Here is a 10,186-nt window from a genome sequence, read left to right as displayed (position 1 = left end):
GAACTGGTTTCTGGTGCTCACGTTGCAACTGATGCCTTGTGTTACGTGTTTCTGGGGGAGTCATGTCACGTGGTGCTCCTGTTTGGCTCGTGATTGTGCACTTTAATTTGGAGATTTTTTTTAATCTTGCAGCAATTAAAAAATCAAATTAATCTACCATTTATAAAGGATGATTACCTAGCTGGTTTTTATTGCTGATAATTTAGTTAATAAGTCATCTATATAACGGGAAGATGGGGACAACCAAAAGGTGAGACAGTTCTTGTCATTAATTTTTCATTATATCCGTGCTATGTCTTAGCAGCAGAAAAATAAGCCATTCCTCATAACTGAATTTGCACCAGTGACAGAAGAAAGGAGGCTGAGGGGAGACCTAATAGCTCTCTACAGCTACCTGAAAGGAGGTTGTAGGGAGGAGGGGGTTGGTCTCTTCTCCCAAGTAACAAGCGACAGGACAAGAGGAAATGGCCTCAAGTTGTGCCACGGGAGGTTTAGATTGGATATTAAGAAAAACTTCCTCACCGAAAGGGCTATCAAACATTGGAAAAGGCTGCCCAGGGAAGTGGTGGAGTCGCCATCCCTGGAGGTATTTAAATGACGTGGTGGTGTCACATCGTTTAAATGATGTGTTGCTGAGGGACATGGTTTAGTGGTGGTTATGGCAGTGTTAGGTTGATGGTTGGAGTTGATGATCTTAAAGGTCCCTTCCAACCTAGATGATTCTATGATTAGAGTTGGTTCAGCTACTTTCTTGATCTTTCATTAAAAGCATTTGGAGTAAGCCTGAGCCTCGCTGAAATCACTGGAGCTTGTTAGCAAGCAACCAGCAGTCAGAGAGGAGATCTTGGTTTTGCGCAAGATCTAGGTGGTTGTGTGATGTTTCCTTATTATTCTCCTCATGTCTCTTCCTTTTTTTTTTGTTTGGCTCTGTGGCACAAGCACAGCATGCTCTGCACGCAGTCCTCTGTATCTGAAATCTGGATTTGTCTAGGTTGGATCCGTTCCGCGTTCTTCTCTGTACACTCTCTGTGTGCTTGAACAAGTCACTTAGCTTCTCTCTGCTTCCTCACTGGGAATTTGAGAGCGTAAATGCATTAGAAAGCTGGGAAACTGTTAAAGGGGATCATATACATGCACTTAGGTAAACACACATCAGTAAAAATCTCTAGCTGTTACAGTGGTTGTGTTACACCTTCCAAACTATAGGAGGTGGTTTTGCTTGTGTTTGCAGAAGGTGGAATAACAATGCGAAGTGATACAAAGTCTCGCAGTTATTTCAGTACAGGAAGATGGCTGTAGCACACTGGTGATTTGCACTTCAGCAGCGTTAGCTTTCCTATCCCCAAGAAAAAGCCTGAGTGAGATGACTGAGTTGATATTATCTATTTCTAGGAGTGGGTTGGGGGGGGGGGCTATTGCTACTTCTTCCATTTCTTAGTGAAAAGGCAAAGCTGTTCAACCAATTGCATGTCCAGATCTAAAACCGAAGGGTAAGGAGATCGTAGAAATGCAATTTTTTCCTATTTCTGTGTCTTACCCCTCCTCTTTCCCCTCTGCTCCTTCCACCTCCCTCTTCCCTTTTTTCTTCCCAGTCTGATGCCTGCATAGATCCTAAATTCAGTCCCCATAGATAACACAGCAAGGGCATTGCTGTATTATATTGCTAAATTACTCCTATTGTTTGTTCTTTGTCAACATCTTGTATGACAAATGGAAAAAGGGGAACATTTAGAAAATAAGAATGTAAATCTGCCAGAATTGCCAAATAATTCATAAGCAAGGTATGCCTGTGACAACTAAGAGTTTGCGTTTTATTATGGGTTCCATATCAAGTATGTGGTGCCCCTTTTTCATGACAAATTAATGTGAACTCTAACTATTCAGTTTGATTCATCTGCCAGTCTAAGCTTCACTCGCCCAGGATATTCAGTTGCTTTAGAAGTAGTTCTAAAAATTGTTTTACTGGTGTCTGCTTTGGGCTAAGTTTATGTAAAGTATGCTTTCCTTAGCCCAAAAGGAGCTGTTGATAGCAGCTGGAATATCAAGCCAATGAGGTAAAGACTAAGATGTTTTGTATTTGACGAGAATAGAAATTCCAACCCCCAAACTCATGGGGTTTATTGGAAGTTGGGCAGAAAGTTCTGCCATCCTTTTTGAATCGGTTGTGTCGGAGTGTGATTGTTTTCTGACTTTAACAGAAAATTCACAAATGTAGGCAGAAGAATAGAATAACAAATCTGAATGCTGGACAGTATACCTTTCAATGATGATATTTTTGGATGCCTGCTCTGGTAAAGGTCAGGTTTTTTGCTTTGTGAGATTGAGTCAAACTGACAGAAAGGGGGAGAATGAATTCCAGTAAGGTAAAAATACCCAGAGAGTTACAGTATGCAGACCAGGCAAAGTGCATCTGCAGATAGAAGCTCCTGAGTCTGACTCTTCATGCCGTCAGCCTCTCATTAGGTTAATTAGCACCTTACTTTATTTGGGCCATAATAATCAACTGGTCTCTACAGAAATTCAAAGTGAGGTTCATTTGTTCTCTCCATCAGACATTTATCAGCTTATTAACAGCATGACCTGATCAAGGACTTGGGGGTTGCAATATTGACTGCTTTCCTGGAGGCACAGAAGTGAAGTGACTTGCCCAAAGATGCACAGTAAGTCAGTGATTGAGCTAGGAGTGTGCTACCCCGGCTCCAGTTAAAATCGTGTCATCCTGCTTGTCTTTCTCAGCTCACAGAGGGAGCATACAAGCGCGTTCTCTGTTTTGTGTATGGCTGGGTTTGTTCCTGCTGCGATCGGGAAAGAGAAGATTTTGCACTGCACTGTTGGTGTTCCTTTACAGCCACCTGCTGCTCTACAGAAAAAAATAGAAATTGAGGGGAAAACACTTTCTGTCAGTGCTGCTCATAATGTTGCTAGAGACGATGATTACTTTTCTCCTTGTGACTTCCAGAGCAGCATTAGAGCTCGCATTCAACATTGTGACCTCTGAATAATACCTAGATACAAACATTGTGGCAAATGTTTCTTGATTTCAGACCTAGGAAGCCTAGGAAAGGAGGAAGCTTTAGACTCTACTCCTTTTCTCTGCACTTGAAAGGCTTGTGTAACTGGGTACAGCAGGGGCTGTGTTCCTGTTGAGAACTCCTTCAAAGTCTGTAGCAGCAGCATGTAGTGTCTTAAGTCCCAGGCTGTCTCCTTTGGAGGTAGACCTGCATAAGAAATCTGGGCAAGACCACCATTTGGTTTAGATAGAATTACTATAAATGATGTTTTGAAGCCTGTCTTGCTGGGTTTGTCATCACATACTGTCTTTATTTTGGAGTCTGATAGAGGTGTGTAATAAGATAGATATTTTGGCATGTTTAACAGTCGGTGAGGTCATTCTTGGGGAGCATAGAAAAGTACATGATAATTGTTGTGTACATAGGAGGGTGAGGTGGCTGGGGAAGTAATTTTGGTTGTACTTAGGCAGTTTTTGGGAAGGGCTGGATAAACATGAATTATAGTTACAAATAAAACCAAACCATCCCTTGCCTAGAAGGTTGGCTGGATTAATTCCTATGCTTCCTGTGTTCTAACAGGACAAAGTCAGGGAAGCCTTTCTGGGCTTGTATGTGCTCCAAGCGCCACTCCTGCTAGACCCGTCTCTGTTTCTTCTGCCGGCTGGCACAGCCGTAAGTCATCACCATGCTATGCTTTGGGCAGAATTATCCCTCATGTAATCTCACTGAGGTCAATGAGGAGATGAGTCCGGATTTCTGGAAATGCTTTTTCTGTCCGGCCTGCCTGTATGCATTTCTTCCTCTTGCCTTTGTCCATAACCTCACTCAAAACCAGTGTGGTTAAGTCAGGAGTATTCTGGGACACCAGATTTGTGCAGTACATGTCATGGACGGCACATAGTGCTGGTTGGATTGTTTTCTCTAGCCGATGTGTACGTTAAGTACTAGGCTAAATTCTTTCAGATTAGGTAAGTGAGAGGAAGAGAGACTATTTCTAGAGGGTATTTTCTTTTCATGCCCCTGATTTTTGTGTACTTACAATTTTGCTCTGAACTGGAATCAGTGTGTTTGGCACTTTTTTTTTTTTTCAATCTATTCCAATTATAAAGATTTGAAGTAGCATCCAAAAAAAGTGCTGATTCCTTCAGGATGGCACTCAGCAGTCAGCATGGCACTTTGTCACAGCTCTGCTTGCCAGCATACTGCATGCTATTTATATCTCTTTTTATCTTTCCTAAGTCCTGGCTGGAGGAGAAGCTGAGAAGCCTGGCAGGTTGGGGTCTGCAGATAGACCTCACAGGAGCCCTGCTGCTCCCATTCACATGACATGTATCTGGTAACAGCAACGATGTCTTTCGCATGAATGCTCAGACATTCCTAAAACCAGGCATCTGGAACACTCAGGCCTTACTCCTTTGTGTTAATGATGGTCTAAATACCTTTTCTAGTCTAAATATATATTTTTTTTTTTTACATTGTGCTATATGCAGGCTGTTGCGTCTTGAACCTTACATCAGTGTGAGAATAATCATGGAATTCAAACAGATTATACCTACGCTAGCATAAGTATGGAGTAAGGGAGTGAGGCCCAGAAAATTCAAGACCCTCTTCCCTTCAGACCTGCTGTTTCACATAAGCTAAGTCTTTGAGAATGCAGTGGCTGGTAGGTGTGTGCTATTCCTTTTGAGGCTTTTTGTGGTGAACGAACAGACTTGAATTAGATAAGAGATGAGGCAAGTGGATGCACAGCAAAAGAGAGCTGCGAAGCTGGAGGTGGTGTGAATCGGGGCTGAAGGTAGAGAAGTTGGAAATCTGCCTGGGGAGCTGCGCAGAGATGCTGTTGTGAATTAGATGTGAGAAGGCAGCAACATGAGGATCAAAGAACAGGCTATATAGTCTGTGAAAGAGAAAGCTGAGGCCAGGGAGGCAGCTGTGAGGCGACAGCTGGGCCTGAGAATTGAGGAAAATGGGGCTGAGCTCAAAGGAGGGGAAGAAGGACCTCTACAAGCAAATGTGGTAGTTGAGATCTGGGGATAAAGTGACTGAAAACAGTGTTCTAACTGGATAGAGTGGGATTATCCCACAGATGTGTCTTAGAAGCTGGATGTGTTGAAATAGACTTCATTTTACATCTAAGAGTCACCAAACTGTCTGAGAAGAATGAACAAAAGGATCAGCAGTTTGTGACCTGAGAGTGTGAAGCTGAGAGAGATGGGCGCCAGGAGGCAGATCGTCCATGGCACTGGGAAGAGGGTGTTGTGAACAGAGCAGGAACCAGACCATAGGGACTTTGAAAGGGAGGGATTGGAGTAAAGGCTAATCTGCCTGTCCAGAGGAACTAGTAAGTGCAGTTCTCAATGAGTGTGTTCCCTATCCTTTTTCAGAACACGTAGAACCTTTGTAGAAATACCTTGAGATAATTTTGGTTCCCCTGTTTCTTCCAGTTTTCCATTCTGCATTCTGTAACTTACAATTCCAGCGGGACAAGCTTTCAACATGAGTGGCTAAGCTGATTGGCAAAATACCTGCTACTTTGGATAGGATTCTGCCTTTCCACTTAGGAAAAGTTCTGGTCTTTTGGAAGATGAAAGGACACATCAGAGCCCCAAATGTGCACTGGGACTCCAGGTCAGTCCCAGCCTTGCAAAAAGGAGTTTACTGTAAAATATAGTCTGTTACTGACAAACAGTGGCAAAGTCTTTCCTGTTGCCTTTTTGGCACATCGATAAAAGATCAGGAAAATTACTATTGCTGCACCCTTTTTTTTTTTTTAACAGAAATAATTACTGTTAGTGAGTACTAAGTGATACAGGCTTGTGAATTGACTTTGTTAGGTTGTCTAGCTCTCCTCTCTGTTTCTGCTGCCATTATAGACAGTTCTGGCATGGTTGGATTTGTTAACAGAGATCTGATATATACACTATACATCATCCTGCGCTAGCTGCAGGATCGGGAATGAGTGTCCTCTCAACTGCAGTTCAGCTGAGGCTGGAAGAACTGTAAAAGCAACATACTTGCCCTGAGAGAGGATGGAAGGTCCAGTTTGTATCATGCTTCACTGCTTGCTCTCAGCTGAGGTGCAGCATTTGCAGGCTGCCACTCTGTTTCATTTCACAGCTGCAGGGCCAGTGTAGAAACAGCACCTATGTGAAGGAGCAGAGAAACGTTAAAGGATAGGAAAAGCTGTTCTGTCCGAAGACATGGACTGAAATCTCCAGAGAACATCATCCATCTCTAGTCTTTATCCCACGCACTCAAATACACACATATGCACGCATGCACAGCCTGGGAGCCTTCACGCACAAATAAAAGGAACAAAAATCAATATGTTGCTGACATTAGGAAGATAATAGTGGGTTGTACCTTTGTTGCTGGGGTCAGCTCTCTAGTGTGTAGTGAGCAAAGCTGTTTCTAATGCTTTGCAGCAGTAAAAAAATATTAATATTTAAATATATATGCCTTTTCCATTACACTTTTCCTGAAAGGCATGCTATTATAGATCATGCTATCCCAGAGGCTGTTAAGAAAATGGGCACAACTGAGTGTTATGTTGACGTCCTTTTTTTTTTTTTTTTTTAAAATCCGTTTCTTTTACTCTTTCCTGTCCCGCATTGCTGGTAGAACTGTCTGACTGTCCTAAAAATTCCAAGATGGAAGAACTGACACCAAGAAAAATAATTGATGTATGCCATCTCGCAGACTTCTACCTGTTTGCCAGATCTCCCCACTGACTGGATTGGAAAGTTTATTTCTGTATAGCAAATGCAGAACCAAAGCAAAGGGGTTTTGAAAGTATATTCTGATGGTTTTGGGCTTCTGGCTTGCTCGATTAATGGAATTATTTGAGAAGTCACTGCTGCTTTCAGGATGCTTTGGACTTGTGAGACCCACCTGCAGAACTGCATCCAGCTCTGGGGCCCCCAAAATAAGAAGGATGTGGACTTGTTGGAGTGGGTCCAGAGGAGGCCACGAAGATGATCAGAGGGTTGGAGCATCTTTCCTATGAGGACAGGCTGAGGGAGTTGGGGTTGTTCAGCCTGGAGAAGAGAAGGCTCATTGTAAGGACACCTTATAGCAGCCTTCCAGTACCTAACAGGGGCCTACAGGAAAGGTGGGGAGGGACTTTTTTTTAGGGAGTGCAGTGATAGGACAAGGGGTAACAGTTTTAAACTGAAAGAGGGGAGATTTAGATTAGATATTAGGAAGAAATTCTTTACTCTGAGGGTGGTGAGCCCCTGGTGCAGGTTGCCCCGAGAAGCTGTGGCTGCCCCATCCCTGGAGGTGTTCAAGGCCAGGTTGGAGGGGGCTTTGAGCAACCTGGTCTAGTGGGGGGAGTCCCTGCCCAGGGCAGGGCGGTGGAACTAGATGATCTTCAAGGTCCCTTCCAACCCAAACCATTCTATGACTTACAGGATGTTGGAAGAAAAGTCAGTGGGTAACAGAAATAGTGAAATTTACTCACTCTACAAATGCATTTAGGTAGTTGGGACACTGTCCTCCTTTAAGATGGTGGACAGTGTTGCAAAAATGGAAGTTGTCTGGTTCCTGTGGTGGCGTGTGCACCAGGCTGTAGATAAATCAATGCAGCCCGTTTATAACCATCGATATAAAACGGTTACCAAAAAGTCCTCTTATGGATGACATGCACTTTTTGCTTAGTCATTTGTAGCATGTACTCTGTCATAATGGAGAGGACTGTCTGTATAATATAACTCTTACTACCCTTCATAAACAGAAACTGATGAAGAAACTCAAGTGACTTGTCCCAAACTCTCTCTGAAATGTACAAATTCCAATAGTTAATTCATATATGAAGGACCAATAACTGGTTCTTAGAGTAAGCACCTTAGTTTTCTGTGGTATGAGATGGAAGAGCACAGAGGCAGTTAAGGAACTGGAAGAGTTTCTCTGTCAGCTCTCAAGGCAGAGCAGGAAAAGTACAGTGGAAGCAGGAGATGAGTCATTTTGCAGGGCAGGGGGACTTGCCATGGACTTTTCACATGTGGAAGCTGGGAACAATTGTAGTGTCTCAGAGGGCAGTGGTTGAAGGGAGTATGTTTGAAACCTGATCTAAAGACCACAGAAATCACCATGAAGACTTTACTTGTCTTCATGGTTTTGTTTTTTGCAGGGAGAGTGATTTCTCAGAAGCACCAAGAGACTTAAGCGCTGCATTCCTCTGTAATTGCAGGGGGACCTGGGTGCCTGTATTGACCTTCTGTGCCTGAAATCCTTTTCGACAGGGTGTTTACAGCTGGTACTAGGCAGTGAGGGCCACGGCCACTACCTTGGGCTCTCCTTGTCCATCTATGAATTCTCAGGGGGATGATCGGACTGCTTTGCTGCCTCCTCATGCCAGCTCCGTCCTGCCACATCCACTCAGTCACACTGTGACTGCATTGTGAGGGTGCAGCAGCTGGCAGGGAGTGCTTGGAAAATACTGCTTATGCTGCTGCTGTACCTGTGCAGGGAAACTCATTTGCTTCATCCTGAACTGAGTAATTGATTATTCTCCTTGAATCGTCAGGTTTCTTGAACTTTGGGATTACAGACAATTTTTTAAATGCCAGACTTGCAGATACTGAAAAGTAAAGTTGTATTTCCTTACTTTTTAATTCATCTGATACCTCTTGCTGTTATGACAGTCTTGAAGGTGTTCTCTCTGAACCAGCACATCTTTGTCCTCCAGACATATTTGGCAAACGGAGCATTCGATGTGCTCTCCAGCCATGCCGTGGCAGAAGAGCAGTTGGCAGGGCAGAGGGAGGTCAGCAGTGCTGCCGGGCCCTTGGGCAGAGCTGGGTATGGATTCCGCGTGACAGTCCAGTGCGATGGGAAGTACTGGCTAATGTGTGTTTTGTGAGAAACAGTCGTAACTGCTCAGTAGTTTCTGCTGCAAGAGCTTAACGGTATGCAGGTATTACTTTAAAATAAATACGTATTCAGTTTTGTCTTTTGTAATCATGCCTCCCCACCCCCAAAATGTAGGCAGGAAAGGGTGAGTAGTAATTAGCACATGGGTAAGACCAATTGTGCTGGAGCAAACAAAGGTCCTTATATTCAGATACCAAATCTCTGATGATGGTTGGTAATACATAAGATGCTTAGGGAAGAAATAGAGTAGTATTCAAAATGCAGGTATAGCAGAGATTTCTGCAAGGAAAACTTATGTCTTCTGGTTTGCTTCCTTTTTTTTTTTTTAATAATTCCAAACATATTTGCCTTTTTACTGCCTCTGAGTATCAAAATAACACTTTCATAGACCCATTCGTGATGGCTCACATGTTGCTTTCTTTAGGGATAGTAAGTAATCTATTGCTAAATATATATAGTTAGCATTGTTTTACCCTTGTGTGCATTACTGTATTTTAAGAATATTGAGTTTGAATGCTCATTCAGCATTGCGAGATCTTTCTGAAACTCCTTGCAGTCACATTTAGATTTAATTACCCGAAATAACTTTGTATCTTTACCAAACCAATCAAGCAGGTTTCTTATTCAAGTGACTTAATTGTGTGATGGCAAGGCAATTTAGCTTTGAGAGAGACGCTTCGCATGCCTGTATGTTTTGAATATAAATAGAGATTTTTGTGCTGATATTATTCTGCTAATATAGTATAGCTTTGCTAACTACTTTTTTTCAGATTTAAATGTCTAAATAAAATGACCAAGGCTAAAGTCCAGGATTTTTAAAAATATTATACCTGTGGATAATGGTTAGGGTAACCTCCTGTATCCACTGTCAAATTTCACCTGTGTGCACAGGGACAACATAATCTGTTTATGCTCCTCATTTTTGTTCTTGTTAATTAATGCAGTTCTTGCGTGTAGAGAAGAGTGTGCATTTCCTGTGGGGATTAGGAAGCAATACTAAAAGCACATTATTTTAGATGTTTAAGGGCAGAAATTAAAGTGTAGTCTTGCTTTTTACATGCATAACTTTAGATGGCTATAGTTCAGTGTGCTAAAGTATTCTAAATATGGTGTCTTACTGTGGCAGTAAGTAGAGAATTGGTAATAGTTGATAATATAGTTGCTCTATAATTATTTGCTCTGGTAAATTTGATCAAAAAAAAAAAAAAAGCAGTACTGGGAGAGCAACCACAAATGAACCTCACAGGGCAAGCTTGGTATCTGAAAGCAGTTTTTAATCCTGTACAAATTTTAAAGAACAG

This window comes from Charadrius vociferus, unplaced genomic scaffold (assembly GCF_000708025.1).
Source record: "Charadrius vociferus isolate BGI_N301 unplaced genomic scaffold, ASM70802v2 scaffold356, whole genome shotgun sequence".
In the NCBI taxonomy this organism is placed as follows: domain Eukaryota; kingdom Metazoa; phylum Chordata; class Aves; order Charadriiformes; family Charadriidae; genus Charadrius; species Charadrius vociferus.
Note: the sequence above shows the minus strand (reverse complement) of the source record.